Source organism: Muntiacus reevesi, chromosome 2 (genome assembly GCF_963930625.1).
Source record: "Muntiacus reevesi chromosome 2, mMunRee1.1, whole genome shotgun sequence".
NCBI classification, from domain to species: domain Eukaryota; kingdom Metazoa; phylum Chordata; class Mammalia; order Artiodactyla; family Cervidae; genus Muntiacus; species Muntiacus reevesi.
In genome coordinates, this window is record NC_089250.1 from 160,720,089 (window position 1) to 160,734,576 (window position 14,488).

Sequence of the window (14,488 nt, forward strand, 5' to 3'; positions counted from 1 at the left end):
CTCCTGAGGTGTCACCTCCAGTCTGCCCCTTGACTCAGCTGATGCTGCTGCAGGGTCAACCTCAAAAACTAACATACCAATTAGTGCGCCTGCTCAGTTATGCTGACAATGCAGTCTCTGTCCTTGGACCCACACTCCGGCCTGGGGAAGGATGGTTTGCCTCATAATAACAGAGGGTATCAAGCCACAGCAGTAACAATCAGCCCAGCTCCCATGCCTGATGTCACGATGTTGTGAGTGTGGTTGGAAATCCTGAGAATAATCTTTCTCCTTGTTTGACTCACTTTTCACTATTGATTTATAATTTTCTTGATTGTGGCTTGAGAATGTGGTCTGTATGATGGTAGTTCCTTGGTATTTGTTGAGACTTGCTCTGGGTTAGTAAGTGATCGATTTCTGTAAATGTCTCACAATGGTTTGAAAATACATGTTTAAATGATAAATACAGGGTTAGGGTTCTCTATGTATTCATCCAATCAAGATTGATAATGATGTTGTTCTGATATACTGTCCACCAGAGCTTTCACTTTCCAGAAAGCTGTGTTAAAATCTCCCTCTAAGACTGTAAATGTTTCCATTTCTTCTCCTAATTCTGTCTTACTTTCTGTATATTCTTGAAATAAAGTTGGTTGAGGATCCTCATCCAAGTGTACCTTCCTGGTGAATTGTTCCCTTCGCATGAGGTGTGAGGCTCTGGTTTTCACTAATTTTGTCTAATGATGGACTTGCATGGTGGTCCAGTGGTGAAGAAACCACCTGCCAATGCAGGAGACACAGGTTCGATCCCTGGTCTGGAAAGATTCCACATGCCACAGGGCAGCTAAGCCCACGTGCCACAACTACTGAAGCCCACGTGCTCTAGACCCCATAGTCCATAACAAGAGAAACCACCACAGTAAGAAGCCTGTGTACCACAACTAGAGAGCAGCCTCCACTTGCCGCAACTAGAGAAAGTCCAGGTGCTGCAGTGAAGACCCAGCACAACCAAAATAAATTTTTTTTTTAAATGATCTGATAATGACGTTGCCACACTGTCTTTCTTTGGGTTAGTAGTTGTTGGATGTATCTTTTCCCATCTCTTTCGACCTTTCAAATGTCCTTAATGCTCTAGATGCACCACTGGGAGCTGCACAAAGTTGGATTCAAATTGTAGTTGTTTTATTCTTTAATCCAGTTAGAGAATTTCTTCAAGATGTCAAGTGCAATCTCTTTACCTATGCTTTGGTGACTAAAATACTCAGATTTCCTCCTGTCATCCTATTTGGTGTTTTCTATTTACTCTGCTTTTTCTTTGCTTCTTTTTTCTCCTTTCCTGCTTTCTATTGGATTAATCATTTTTTTTTAAGATTCCTTTTCTACTGATTTCAAAGGCGTATGTGTTATTTTACTATTGTAGTTAGTTTATATCACATTTTAATATGAATTCTTTTATTGATTGATGATTGTTTGATTTGGCTGCATCAGATCTTAACTGCAGTACATGGGATCTTTATTCCGGCACATGGGCTTAGTTGCTCCGCGGCAAATGGGATCTTACTTCTCTGATCAGGGATCAAACCCATGTCCCCTGCATTGCACAGTGGATTCTTAACCACTGGACTGCCAGGGAAGTCCCTTAATATGAATTCTTAGCAATGTTTTGAGTTGAGCCACATCGGTATCCTCCACCTCAATGACACAAAGACCTCAGAACACTTTGCTTCCAGTCCCACCAACCTCTGCTTTCTTCAGGTTGTTGTGATCTAGTACTTTAGTTCCACCTGTTTCTGAACCCCTCAAACTAGTTCTATTTAATCACTGGTTTGTATACAGTCAGGGCTTATTTAGACTGATGTGTATAATTATCAAATTATTGTCTTACAATTACTTCCTATAGCCTACCTTTTCCTTCTGGGTTTAAACTACCCAATATAATCCACAGAGAGCTAACTGTATTCACTGTACAATATCACTTTACAGACAAAATTGAGTATCTGTGGATTTTGTGTCCATGGGGGATTTCTGGAACCAGTACCCCAGAGGTGTATCTCAGGACCCCGTAGTGTCAGGGGAAAACTGTATATTCTATAATAATCCTTCTGAAAGGGATCCATGAGTGTTAGAGTGCTAATTTCTCTGTCTGAACATGTGTTTTTTTGTGCTCACTCTTTGCTGGCTGTATAATTTTTGACTGACAGTTATTTAGAGTGGTGTCTTTATTACACAGTCCCATTGTCTCCTGGTTTCTTTTTTTTCTAAATCTGCTGTCTGCCCAATGATTGTTTTTTTGTTTGGTTTTGGTGTTTAGTAGGTGATTAAGTCTTTTTACTTTAAAGATTTCTCTTTGTTTTGGTTTTCTACAATTTTACTCATTATAAATAAGTGTAGATTTACTTATTTCTACCTCCACAGGACTCCTTGTCCATTTTCAGTGTGAACATTCTTAGCTTTCATCAGTTCTAGAAAATGCTTAGCCATTATCCCTATGAATATTACTTCTCTCTTATTCTGCCCATATTATACATCCTGGGAGGCCTATTAGATGTATATTGGACTTCCTCGTTCTCTCTTCCATGTCTTCTAACCTGTGTTTCCTTCTGCTTATAATTTTGTATTGTATTTGTGGTAATGTCATCACTAATTTTCTCTTTGAGTCTAATGTACTATTTAACCTATCCACTAAATATCTTTATTTCAATGGGTCTTTGCTTCTATAGTATTAAATGCAGTTTTATCCAAATCTTATTTTCCTCTTATTATTATATTCTGTTCTATCCTTAATACTTCTTTTGATCTCTTTTCTTTCTTTAGTATGTTCAAATTTTCTCAGGTTCTTAAAATACAAATTATGTATGCTGTCTCTTCCCCATATGATTTTTCATATTCTTTGTGATTTTGGATTCTGGGTCTATCTTCAATGATCCCATGGACCCTGAATTATGAAATAATTTCTAATAAAAGGTTTATATTTGCTTCCACAAGGTGTCCCAGAGGATGTAATAATGTAATATTTTACACTAATACATGAACTTGAGAAGTTTTCTACTGTGTATTTAAATTTAGACTCTACACTGAAAAGTGTCATATGCAAAAGGCTTCAGTTTTTTATCAACTTGCTTGGTTGACTGAATCCTAGACCCAAATATGTATATGTTGAATGAGATTGAGATGCCAAAACTTCCTTGGGATACTGTAGAGGAAGTTGTCCAAAGGCTTGGGAGGTTGGAATACCAGAGCAGATCTACTGTGTAACACTTTCTCTCTCACCCCTGGGAGAGTGACTATGAGCCCTGGGAGGATCTGGAAGACACTCCCTTCATCAAGGCTTTGAGAAATACTTTGATGGGGATTTCTTGGCATCCTTAAAGATCTCCAGAGGGGATATTCTCTATAGACCAGGAATGACAGTGGCATCAATCTCAATTTCCTCAGTTCAACAGAGAAGATGAAATCCTAGATAAGCAAAGGCCAAGTGATGGCATTTAATCACTGGAGACAAGGTTGGCATGATTTCTGTAATAAGCAACAGAATCAAGTGTCCCTGATCTCACAAGCAGAGCTCTTTGATGTTAGTTAAAGATCATGGTCATCATAGAGGTGGTGAAAGAGATGGGCACTCTGCAACTTACTTGATTTGTATAAACAGAGAAGTTCTAGATCAGGTGAGCAAATCCCTTGAATGAGCACAGAAGAGTCACAGCCCTTCAACTCATTGCCGTACTTGGGCCAGACCTGGTCCACAAACCCAGACCCTAAATATACTGCTGCTTCACAAGCCAACCCAGAGCTTGATGCGTAAGACAACATCATTTATTCTGCTCATCAGTCTGCACTTTGCACGGGGTTCAGTAAGAACAACTGATCTCTATTCTAATTGGTATTATCTGGGACAACTCAAAGGCTGGGGGCTGGTATCATCAGAAAATTCATCCAGATGTCTGATATTGTAACTTAGAGGACTTGAACCTGGAGCAGAAACAGCTGCAGCCCCCCAACCACCTGTCTCTTGTTTAGCCTCCATGTGTGTTCTCTCCAGGATGGCAGCTTCGGAGTAGCCATACTTATTTTAGGTTGGCTCAGGATGCCCAAGACACATGGGGAGAGAGAAAGAGAGAGAGACAGATGACTCCAGGTGGAAGGAAACTAGATCATTTTTTATAGCTTAGGCTCAGATGCCAAGAAGCACCACTGCTGCCTTTGTATTAGCGTTCTCCAGAGAAACAGAACCAATAGGATATATATAGTTAGACAACAAAGGATATTTATTATAGGAATCATCTCACATGGTTATGGAGGCCAAGAAGCCCCACTGTCTGCCATCCACAAGCTGGAGAACCCGGAAGCTGGTGGTGTAATTCAGTATAAATCCAAAGGTCTGAGAGTGGAGATTGGCGGTGGGCAAGTTATGAGGGGAAGGTCATGGTGTAAGTCCAGAGATGAGTTTGAAAGCCCAAGAACAAAGAACACTGGTGTCTGAGGACAAGGGAAGATGGATGTCTCAGCTCAAGCAGAAGGAATTCACCGTGCCTCAGCCTTTTTGTTTTATTCAGGCCCTCCATGGATTGAATGATGCCCACCTACCCTGAAGAAGCCCATCTGCTTTGCTCAGCTCACCAATTCAAACTTTAATCTCACCCTCATAGACACACCCAGAAATAATGTTTCACCAGCTCCCTGGGCATCTGTTAGTCCAGTCAAATTAACACATAGTATGAATCATCACAGCCATGTTCTGTGTTTTAGGACCAAGACCAGTCCGTATTCAAGGGACAGTATCACAGAGCCTACCACTCAGTGGAAGAATCTCAGCATTATATCATTAAGAGTTTGTGAGATGAACTACATTTGACACAGCAATGTTTGGAAATCACGATCGGCCTCAGTCCCTTGAAAAAGAACTCTGCTCCTCCAACAAAGCGGGTGAACACTTCCTGTGCATTGGAGAAGGAGAAATAACTAGACTTTTTAGAAACTGCCGTCAGTGTTCAGTCATATCCAATCCTTTGCAACTCTATGGACTGTAGCCCTCCAGGCTCCTGTCCATGAGACTTTCTCAGCAAAAGTACTGGAGTGGGTTGCCATTTCCTCCTCCAAGTGAACTTCCTGACGCAGAAATCAAACCTGTGTCTCCCGTGTCTCCTGCATTGCAGGCAGATTCTTTACCACTGAGCCATCGAGGAAGCCTTTTAGGAATTACTGGGCATTGATTCTGAACCTCCACCAAAGTAGCCATGACACCATGGCTCAGCAATATGGATGCGCCCTCCTCAAGGCTATAGACACATCACCATCCCCCAATAGCCAGCGATCTGGGGGCAAGTTTATTACACTGAATCACTTCCATCACAGGAGAGGCAGCACTTTTTTCTCATTGAAATAGAATCTCTAAAACATGGCTTTAGACAGATGAATGGATAAGGAAGATGTAGTATATATATATATACATATATATACAATGAAATATTACTCAGCCATAAGAAAGAATGAAATAATGTCATTTGCAGCAACATGGACGGACATACAGATTGTCATACTAAGTGAAATTAGTCAGAAAGAGAAAGACAACCACCACATGATATCATTTATAGGTGAAATCTAAAACATGACGCAAATGAACCTATCTACAAAACAGAAACAGACTCAGAAACAGAACAGACTTGTCATTGCCAAGTGGAAGGACAGTGGGGGAGGCAGGAGCTAGGAGTTTGGGGTTAGCAGATGCAAACTATTGTATATACAATGGGTAAACAAGGTCCTACTGTATAGCACAGGGAAACTAGATTCAATATCCTGTGATAAACCACAATGGAAAAGAATATGAAAAATAATGTACATATATATATATAACTGAATCACTGTTGCACAGCAAAAATTAACACAACCCTGTAAATCAACTATACTTGAATAAAATACATTTTCTTAATTAAAATAAATAAATAAATATGGATTTGTCTTCCCTGCTGCCCATGCTTCTACTAAAACCACCCTCTCTGGACTTAATACCTAAGCAACAGGCATGGTATTTACTTGAGAGCCAATGTAAGGAGGAGAAGGTGACTTCCACAAATCAAAGCACAACATGGTCAAGTTGTAAAATGAATTATTTTATCTTTGTCATATCAAGGGTCCTTTCTGGCAATCTGAGATGTTGCATTTCAGGGAGGAATTATTTAAAAGAATCCTTCCCCACCACAGCACAATTGAATTTATTACGAAAAATTAGCTGAAGGAAAAATAAAACAATTTCTGATTTATTACAGAAAAACACTTCTTCAACTGTCCACCAAGCTTTGTACAAGTTGCAGACCTGAAAATATGTTGACTATTTGATTCCGTTTTCTGAAAAGCCCATCCTCACTTTTATTCACACAGCCACACTGTAAACAATGCCCAAGGTCTAGGGCATGACACCGGACACTAAATAAATTTGAACTTTTCCCTGGGAGTCGAAGCTGTGCACGGTCAAGATTCTTGGCAGGGAATCTGCTTTCCACCCATTTCAAACGGACCCCTGTCTGGACCGTGGCCCCACTCCCTGCCTGTGACTTCCCAGCCAGCTCCTGGCCACCATCCAACGGCCAAGGCGCACCCTGGTGTCAGTTCTGTCCCTGGCAGACAGAACTGCCAGGTGTTGGCGCTACAGCTTCAAGCTCTCTCATCCCCCCAGAAACAGTTCTGTCTGTTGTTCTCTTGGCCTGAACCAAATCATCGCGGCACTGCCCAAGCCCAGCCTCATTCCTGAAGTAGGAATGTTGGCTGCTGGGGCTAGATCTGTATGTTCTCTTTAAAAGTCTGCTTGTGAGGTACGTTCAGACCCAGGCTGTCCCTGAGAAGCGTGAGCAGCTGCAGAAGGGGTCTCAGGATGGTACCTGTACTCCTCTCTCCCTGGCTTACTCAATCCTCCCTCCTAACCACCACCTTGGTCTCGTGGTCTATGTGGGCTGACAGAGGAGCAGGAAGGTCCTGCTGAGCAGTGGGACAGTAGCCAGTGGCAACCATATTGCACAGAAGTATAAATGTTGGTGTTCAGTCACGAAGTCACGTCTGACTCTTTGGGACCCCATGGACTGCAGAATGGTAGCCTCCTCTGTCCTCCACCATCTCCCAGAGTTTGCTCAGATTCATATCTATTGAGTCGGTGATGCCATCCAACCATCTCATCCTCTGCCACCCTCTTCTCCTTTTGCCTTCAGTCTTTCCCAGCATCAGGGTCTTTTCCAATGAGTTTCACATCAGGTGGTCAAAGCGTTGGAGTTTCAGCTTCAGCAACAGTCCTTCCAATGAATGTCCAGGGTTCATTTCCTTAAGGATTGTCTGGTTTGATCTCCTCTATGCAGACAAGGCAGCCACCAGCAGCTGCAGACTCACAGCATCCCAAGTCAGCAGTGTCAGTGAGATGAGCCCTTCTATCTTGCAACATTCTCACATCAGTTTCAGGCAAGAATCTGACTAGGTCTGTTTGGGTCACATGTGCACCATTGAACCAATCTCTGTGGCCAGGGGGTTGGATCCTCTGATGATTGGCCAGCCTGTGTCATATGCTGACCTCTGTGGCAGGGGCAGAGCTGTGATTGACAATCCTACCATGCCCACATGGCCTTGAAGGAGTTCCCCAGAGGAACCCAACTAAGGAGCATGGGAAGGCATGTTGGGCATATAGCACTCACTTCCCCAGTCTACTGCCAAAGGCTTCACTGATAAGCTACATATGAGCTGGTTCTGAAGGCTGGGCAAGACTTTACTAGGGGAAAGCAAGGAGGGCAGAGGGAACAAGTGTGGACAAGTGTGACTCTAGAGAATGACTGAGGAGAGAGCTATAAACTGAATTTGTCCCCCTTCCACCAAATACATATATTGAAACCTAATCCCCATTGGGAAGGTATGCGGAGGTAGGACCTTTGGGAGGTGATTAGATCATGAGGGTGCAGCCCTCATGAATAAGATTAGTGCCCTTATAAAAGAAGACACCAATGAGGACACAGTGAGAAGAGAGCCATCTAAGGGCCAGGAAGAAGTCCCCCCACCAGACAGCAAATCTGCTGGTGACTTGATCTTGGACTTCCAGCCTCCAGACCATGAGAAACAAATTCCTGTTATATATACGCCACCCAATCTATGGTATCCTGAGCTAAGACAGGAAAGCAGAGAAGACACCCCTGCCAGAACTCCACTCACCTATCTCACCCTACTCTCATTCTTACCTCTCCAGGATGTTTGAACCTAGCAGTGGGAGGAAAGACTACAGTAGTGAGCAGCAAAAAGCATCCAGGACCCAGACTTCCACCTGGACTGTTCTGAACATAGAATTTGGCACCACCAAAATCCCAGCTGAAAGCATGCTCAGGTGTGCAACACAGGGAACCCAGAGGGGCAGGAGGCAGAATGGGCAGATGTGACCACCAAGACTTTTCTGGCAAGTGGACCCGGTACCCATGATGAGCTGGCAGTAGCCTCCAGGAACAAAGAGGACAGCCACTGTTGGACTTTAATAGCAGAGGCAGCAGCATCAATAAGCCAAGAGCACAGAATTTGGAATCTAACATCCTGGGTTTTAATTTTTTGTATTTAAAAAAATTAAGTATAGACTATGCACCCATAATTCCACTGCCTGAAGATGAATATTCTTTTTTTGGCTATACCACATGACTTGTGGAATCTTAATTTCCTGGCCAGGGATTGAACCCATGCCCTGAGCAGTGAGAATGCAGAGTCCTAACCACTACGGGTAACCAGGGAAATTCCAGATGACCACTCTAGGATTACATACATACATATATATATATATATATATATATATATGTGTGTGTGTGTGTGTGTGTGTATGTATATATATGTATGTGTGTGTGTATATATATATATATATATCCTTCTATATTTGTACATATATTTCTGTATTTTTCACACAAAGTATACAGGGGGAAATAAGCCCATGAAGTGTTTCATTTAACAAGATAACAGGGGGTATTCACATGGTTTTGAGATAAACTGATCACTGTTTAACAGTGATAAGTATGAACAGCGTCCCATTCCCTTGTCTGTCTTCTTATTTAATGGTGAGGAATCTGAAGTCCAGAGGAAGAAAGAAGTTGCGAGTTGCCAGGGAGTCAGAAAGCAGCCCCAGTTCCTGCGTACTCGGGACCTGGTCTAGCAGGTGATGCTGCGTGGTGAGTTCCTGTCTGAAAATGACACTTGTATTCACCATGGTGGGGAGGAGGGAGCTATGGCCTCGTTGCAGGCAGCAGCTAGGGGAAGGCGGTGCCATCCTACCTTGGACTCCCCCAGGAGATTCTGGGGCTCTTAGCATCTCACAGGGCGGCTGCTGTGGCTTCCTGGCTGGGACCCTGGATCTTGCTTCCCTTCCACCATCCAGCTGAGCCCTGTCATTTGGCAGAGGGATGGCCCTAGATTTCACCTCTAGCCCGGAGACAGGTGTGGTCAGTTCAACCAAAGGTCAAAGGTACACCCTAAGCATGTTCAGGCAGTCAGCATTCATCTTTGAGCTGTCAGGGGTCACATGGAGTGTTTTTCTGGTGGCTAGACAGTGAATTTCATTTGGCTCCAGGAAGGGAGCTATTCATTAGCAAATGTCACAGCAGTGAACATCAGAGACCCTGACAATGCTTTCAGCATCCTGGGACACAACTCCATCACCCTGAACATTTCCCTGGGAGCTGGGGCAAGTGGAGCAATTAATGGACAGCAGAAGACACATCCAGCAGGGCTTCAGTCTGCTGAGGCAAGGGAGGAAAGTCACAGCAGAGTCAGGACCCATGGGTTAAGAGCAGCAGCTTTGGAGTCTATTAACCTGGGATCAAAGTCCCTTCCAGCATTTGCTGGCTGTGTGACACTGGATGCTTTGCCTTCCCTCTCTGATCCTCACCCTTCACATCTTTAAAATGAGATTACCCATAATCCCTCCCCCCAAGGTTGTTGGAGATTAAATGAGGTAACAGGATAGAGCTCATAGCTGGACATGTTGAACCGCAGTGATTATTACATGTTTCTTCCACAGTGATTATTAGCTGGTGGTTCTGAGAAGGGAGAGAAGCCACATAAGTATATGTGCCTACATGATTGATACTCCAAACTATGTTAATCATTTTTTAAACTGTACTATATGTTTCCTGTCTTCTTAAACAGAGTAATTGAAATTTAATACTTTTCTTATAATTCATAGTTCCTCCGCTGTGTCCGACTCTTTGTGACCCTATGGACTATACAGTCCATGGAATTCTCCAAGCCAGAATATTGGAGTGGGTAGCCAGCCTTTCCCTTCTCCAGGGAATCTTCCCAACCCAGGGATTGAATCCAGGTCTCCAGCATTGAGGCCATATTCTTTAACACCTGAGCCACAAGAGAAGCCCTCAGAATCAACATTACCAAATAATTATATCCTGTCATCATATGGTAATGTCTATAAAATCTTTAGCGGTCACTGGATGCAAGTGGGCTATTTGTCTAGATGCTAGATGGTCCAAGCCAAGGTGACTCTGTTCTAATCGTGCCTACATCAGTTTTGATAGTTGACTGGTCCCTTCTCTCACTGTCAGGTTCTGTTACTGATTTTCACTGCTTTCAACAGGTACCACCCAACCCATTCACATGTCCTCTATCACTACCACCTTATAGTCTGAGCTGAGAAACCAGATAAAGAAAGGAACCTATTACAAATGTATGTAAAGTAAGAGTTAATAGGATCCCAGCGAGGAGCTGACTCTTGTGCACAGCTAAAATGTTCTTAAAGAATTCTCTGAGATAGTTACCTAAGGCCTACTCGCTTCCCACTTCTTGGCCTCATCCTGGATGGCTGAGGTTTGAGGGGGTCAGCCCCCTAGAAAAGTGACCATCCCTATGCTCAGCTGATGTGACTTCCAACGTGGGGGTGCTTCAGAGTGCTTTGTTTTTCAGGTACACGTAGAATCAGAATCACAGAAACAACTGCCATCTTCTTTTAGTATTCTTTTTTAGAAGTTAGACGAGATTTCGTGAGTCGAACTTAAGTCTCTGATGCACTGAGTGTCTTGTTCCAGCCTGAAGGGACCATTTTGTGAGGACGATGAAGAAGGCATCCTGAGGAGAGCCCGTGGCTCCTAGCCTCATGATGTCCCAGCTCCTTCTCCGTGGAGCACCTGTTTCCGCTCACCTGCTTGCTCCCAGCACCTCCATCCTGCTGCCACGGAGCTTCCCTCACCCAGCAGCCATGTGCAAAGTCCCTTGATGTGCCAGGCACTGGGGTGGGCGCCAGGGGTCCTTGCCTCCAGAAGCCCCCATCGGGTGAGGAGAGCAGACAGGTAGGAGTAGGTAGTCCTTTCTTCCTTGTGACCAGCATGTAGCAGGTACAGAGCTTCTGGGCACTTAGAGAAGAGGGTGACCAGGTCATCTCAGTGGGAGGGGGGAAGCTTTACCCAAGAAGGGCCATTTGAGCTTAGGCTTGAATGCAAAAAAAGAGAAAAGAAGAATATTCCTGGCAGAAGAAACAGTTTGTACAAAGGTGTGAACATCCACAGCTTGTCTGGAGCCAAGGGAGGGCTGGACAGACTAAGCCTAGAGGGTAAGTGTTCCATCAACGGGCAACCACCATCATAGAGAGAGTCGGAGCAGGAGCAGGGAAGGAATGAATCCCCTGAGGTCCTTACACATTGGCCGGGGCCGGTCTCAGGAGAGCCCCCTGGTCCTGCTTTCAGATTCAGGGACTTGGGGTCCCACAGCCGCTTCCAGCCCTGGCCCAGGAGTATCTTCAAGCGCTTGTGACTGCCTGCTGGAGGTAGTATGTGCAAGCTGACCCCTGGCCCTGAGTGAGCATCTCCATAGAGCAGCTGATCCCCTGGCCAAACAGGCTAAAAATAATCTCGGGTAGTTTTCCAGACCAGACTCTGACGCATTCAAACCAAAAAGATTCAAAGATTTGCACAGTTGATGAAAACTAAAATATCAACAGGCTCCTCCAGCTTGAGGAGCACTTTGCCCAGGCGGTGATTCAGCAAGAGATATTTGTTCAGTGAGCACCTGCCAGACACCAGGAGGAGGAGGGCCGGGAGTTTGACACCATCCCTGAAATAAACCATGGGTCATCTTTAGAGCAGCTGAGAAGAATGAAGCAGCTCTATATATACTGACCTGGAAAGCTCCTCTGACATATTAAATGAAAAAGCAAATTGCAGAACAAGAGACTTCTTTAGTTGTCCAGTGGCTAAAATTCTGAGCTCCCAATGCAGGGTTGGAAGGTCTGGGTTCAATCCCTGGTCAGGGAACTAGATCCCACATGCCACAACAAAAGATTCTGTGTGCCGCAACTAAGACTCAGCACAGCCAAATAAATTTTTAAAATTGTTTTAAATTACACAACAACACATAGGATCTCAGATACACTAAATTTAAAAGAATATGTGTGTATGTGTGTGTGTCTATTTAAATGTATAGTCAAAGACTTGGGATATCTTACAACAACCCCATGCAGTAGGAGTACTAACCACTTTCAGGCAATGAAATTATTAAATTTCCATGTGGTTAGGTAATTTGATCATATGGCTAATAAACTGTTGAGCTAGAATATAATAATAACCACCACTAAGATTTATATAGCAATTTTTTTTCAAAGAGCTGAAATGCTACATACTAAACTCATTCATTCATTCAACAAACCTGAACTGACTATCTACTGTGTGCCTGGCTCTACTTCAACCGCTGGAGGTAAAACGATGAACAGTACAAGTGAAATCCCTGTCCTCATGGCACTTATAGGCAGGGAACACCTCTGGGAAGATAATGATGGAGGGCGGGGTTGGGAAAATGAAAGAAAATATTAACTTTGTGTATACCGTTTGAATTTTTCATAATTGGAGTTTACCCGCTATTTGAATAATCGAAATTTGTTTGTAATGTTTTCATTGAAAATGTACCTTTGCCTCGGAGGGTATTTAATTTTCAAGCCCACTGCACAACGGCTAAGAATTTCTGATAACTTGTTTTAATTAGCATAACAGTAAAGTGAGTGCCTGGAGTAGGAAATGGCAACCTACTCCAGTATTCTTGTCTGAAAAATTCCATGGACAGAGGAGCCTGGCAGGCTACAGTCCAGGGGGTCACCAAGAGTCAGACACAACTGATGACTGAGCGCGCGCACACACACAGTGCATTCAGAAAAGTAAAACATAGATACATAACTACTTGCAGCAGCAGAGTGGGGAGGAGAGGGAGGTGGAGAGAAAGGGGAACTTCTCTATGCACCAGCCACTATGCTAAACCTTATGCACACATCATTTTGTCTGATCCTTACAACCATACCACGAGGTAAGGACTATACCAGCTTTCTTGTTTTGTTTTGATCAAAGATTTATTTACTTATGGCTGCACTGGCTCTTTGTTGACGGGCACAGGCTTCTCACCGTGGTCACTTCTCTTGTTGTAGAGCACAGGCTGTAGGCACGTGGGCTTCAGTAGTTGCGGCCCACGGGCTTAGCTGCTCCGTAGAGTGTGGAATCTTCCCTACTGCACTGACAGGCAAATTCTTAACCACTAGACCACCAGGGAAGCCCCTATACCTGTTTTATAGATCAGCTGTCAACCAGGGGAGATTTTGCCCCCAAGAGACGTGTGGCAAAGTCTGGAGATGTTTTTGCTTGTCACGTTGTAGGGAAAGGGGCGGTTGCTACTGGCATCTAATGGATAGAGGGCAGGGCTGCTGCTGAACATCCTACAAAGTACAGGGTGCCCCCCGCTCCAGCAAAGGAATTATCCATCCAAAACTGTCAGTGGTGCTGAAGTGAAGAAACCCTGTTACAGATGAAGAAATTGGGGTTTAAGGGAATTGCGTGCCCAAGGTCACATGGCTACTGTGGCGGGCAGAAGATGATCCCCCAGACCTGTGGACATGGAAATGACAACCCACTCCAGCATTCTTGCCTGGGGAATCCCATGAACAGAGAAGCCTGGCAGGCTGCAGTCCACGGGGCCACAAAGACTCAGACACAGCTGAGCACAAGCACAATAGATGGCAAAGGGGAATTAAAGCTGGAAATGGATATAAGATTGCCGATCCATGGATCTTAAAATAGAGTAGCCTGCATTACCCTGGTGGGCCCAGCATAATCACAAGGGTCCTTAAAAGTGGAAGGGAGGCAGGAGAGTCAGTATCAGAGAGCCTCAACTGGACACTGCTGACTTTGACATGAAAGGTCTGTTTGGCTCTAAAGCATAGCTCTTGACACTACACTGGAAAAAAAAAGAAGGGTGGGGAACCTTCGATAACCCCACAGCCCAGGGAGAACCACTCTTAATATTCCAGAATAATACTATGGTTACAAATTACATCATGAGCATTCTCCTATGTCATTAAAAATGAATAGAATACCCAACTTTCATTGACTTTATTATAATTCATTACATAAAAGCACCATTATTTAACTGCTCCCTCTTATTTGACCATTAAGTTTTTTTCATTCTGTTACTATTACAAATAACCCTGCAGTAAACATTTTGGCTTGAGTTTCTGACTGCTGGGTAAGAATAA